Source organism: Notothenia coriiceps, unplaced genomic scaffold (genome assembly GCF_000735185.1).
Source record: "Notothenia coriiceps isolate Sejong01 unplaced genomic scaffold, NC01 NC01_scaffold00013066, whole genome shotgun sequence".
NCBI classification, from domain to species: domain Eukaryota; kingdom Metazoa; phylum Chordata; class Actinopteri; order Perciformes; family Nototheniidae; genus Notothenia; species Notothenia coriiceps.
In genome coordinates, this window is record NW_011345767.1 from 1 (window position 1) to 3,132 (window position 3,132).

Here is a 3,132-nt window from a genome sequence, read left to right on the forward strand (position 1 = left end):
AGGCACAGCACACCAACATCAAAACCAAATCCCAACTGTGAAGTATGGTGGAGGGAGCCTTATGGTTTGGGGCTGCTTTGCTGCCTCAGGGCCTGGACAGATTGCCATCATCGACGGAAAAATGAATTCTCAAGTTTATCAAGACATTTTGCTGGAGAACTTAAAGCCATCTGTCCACCAATTGAAGCTTAACAGAAAATGGGTGATGCAACAGGACAACGACCCAAAGCACAGAAGTAAATCAACAACAGAATGGCTTCAACAGAAGAAAATACGCCTTCTGGAGTGGCCCAGTCAGAGTCCTGACCTCAACCCAATTGAGATGCTGTGGCATGACCTCAAGAGAGCGATTCACACCAGACATCCCAAGAATATTGCTGAACTGAAACAGTCTTGTAAAGAGGAATGGTCCAAAATTCCTCCTGACCGTTGTGCAGGTCTGATATGCAACTATAGGAAACGTTTGGTTGAGGTTATTGCTGCCAAAGGAGGGTCAACCAGTTATGAAATCCAAGGGTTCACATACTTTTTCCACCCTGCACTGTGAATGTTTACATGGTGTGTTCAAGAAAAACATATAATTGTTTGTGTGGTTTTAGCTTAAGCAGACTGTGTTTGTCTATTGTTGTGAGTTAGATGAAGATCAGAACACATTTTATGACCAATTTATGCAGAAATCCAGGTAGTTCCAAAGGGTTCACATACTTTTTCTTCCAACTGTATACTGTATGTAAACCCCAAAACAAATAGACCAAGATAAAGAATAACTATGCTAAACTTATTTCAAAATGTCCTTATTAAATGTAGATCTAAATAACACCAAACAAAAGAATGAATTACACTCCCAAGCTAGTGAACAGATAGGCACAGACATAACTACTTGAAATTGTGAAAAAAACACTCCCTTCTGAATATAACCTGATCTTTTAACCCTAATATAATTTAACTGAGATATTTTCTATTCCAATGGAGTTTTTACATTTTCCTGTTTTGGATTTGTATTCCCAAAACTCTCCACACATACTACAACCCTGCCTGCTTCAAGTGACTTGATGGAAGTTAAATATAAAAAGAAAAAGAGAATAGAAAGTGACTAAGATTGCTACGGCATACATTGGGTGAAGCTATTGCCTTTAGAGTGTTAAAAGTCTTCCAAAATATACTTGTCTTCTTATCATAAAAAGTGTCAAACTTTAGGCTTGAGCATTAAACCAAAGAAATCTAATAAAAATCACACTCGATCCAAAAAACACAACACAGAAGAACACAGGAAGAAACAAAAACAACTCCTTTAAAACTCTGTGTGAGACACAAATCCTTTTATGAAGGCCAGTTGGTATCTGGCTGTCTCGAGGCACCTCGGACAGCTCTTCCTCTATTATCTCAAATTCTCTTTCCTCACCATCTATGTGGCCTTCTCCCTCATTCCCTCATTCCCTCATTCTCTCTGTCTCTTTGTCTCTCTCCTTATAGCCAGACTTTCAGAGCTAAGCCGGTTCTGAAGATTTTTAACGGCACATTCCTCTACTTTAATTTGAATGTCTCCTTCCTTCCCAACCTCCATAGCTTTGACTGTCCTCAGGCTCAAGGACAGCTATTTCATCCACAAAAATAACAGGACTGACACATAGACGCATTTAAACAAAATTAAAAAGGGAGAAATAAAGAAGTAAGGAAAAACAACTTAAGATAAAACAATACTTGAAACAAGGTGGGAGAGAGCAAAGTGAAGAATGAATAATTGGTTTTAGCCAAGTCTGTTGCCGTGGTTTTAGCTTTTCTTTTAGTGGAGATCTCATGCTTACCACGGGTGCTGCACACCGCATACTTCAGAATAATAGGCAGAAGGTACAGGAACATGAAGAAAAAAGAATGCACAAATCTGAGAGAGTACCAGTACACAAGCCACAAGACACAATACACATGATAAGCCTTTTTCCACTTTTTATCATAAATGCTCTAAAAATATTCTCAAGTCCTATGCTCTTTTGGGGCCCCGTTTTTTCAATTTGTGTGTGTGATTACAATGTATCGTTATTTTTCCTGTTTTTATCTGAGCAAAACTGAGACACATATAAACTTTGCTGACATAACTTCAAAGACTTAAATTAAACATCTTGTGAACGTGTGTGAGCATGCACATGTTTATAACTTAAAACTGCAGGTCATAAGTAGGTTTTGTGCATCAGTTGATCTTCTTTGGGAAAACAGCCAATTTCGAGCTCAATAGTGCCTATTACAGATCTCATATTTTCCTCTTGCTGTATCCAGACACCACACACACAGATGTACACGCGGTGCAGGCCAGAGAAGCATCCGTGTGTGGTGCTCTGAGTCATGTGTCAGGTTATGTCTTTCCACAGCAGCATAGCCAGGATGGTAATGCCTTTGGTCTGGACCAGAACTGTTATTAGGATTGGTCCGGATCAGGACTGACTTGCTTCACAGTTGATTTGTCATCAGCTCCAGGTCTGGGTCAGCCCGGGATAAGCTCCAGAGACTGAAAACCAAGCTCTCCAACCGTTTCCATCTCGATCACAAGAAAACGAGCAATCATCCGACTAGCCTTTTCCCCAATTCTATATATGGATGTTAAACAGGTTACAACTTCCTTTATCCCACTTTGGCCAGAAAGTGTCATTCTGTGCTATTCATGTTGTCCTAAATGTAATAAATAATTTGCATAGTGTATTTGAAACATTAATTATCAACTGAGTTTATCCAAAAACCTAAAATGTCCTAATAAAATAAATACTAGTGTTTGTTGTGTTTGTTCAGTTGTATTTTGTTGCCATATTCAGCTTGTAAAAAACAAAACTAAGACAGGACATTGAAATAACAGCATGCTGTGGCTGTGATCAGGCCTCCACTCTAATCATGAAAGTGCACACACATGCAAACACACCCTCGCTGAGTTGTGGAGGAGCTGCTGCCCCACTGCCTGACATCCCATCTCTTGGCCCTGTGATAATAACAGAGTAGCTGTACAGTAAAAACACGTGGTTTACACTACATTTCTCTTAGCTTCCACATGTGTCCCAGTGCAAGCATAGGCCCACACACACACACACACACACACACACACACACACACACACACACACACACACACACACACACACACACACACACA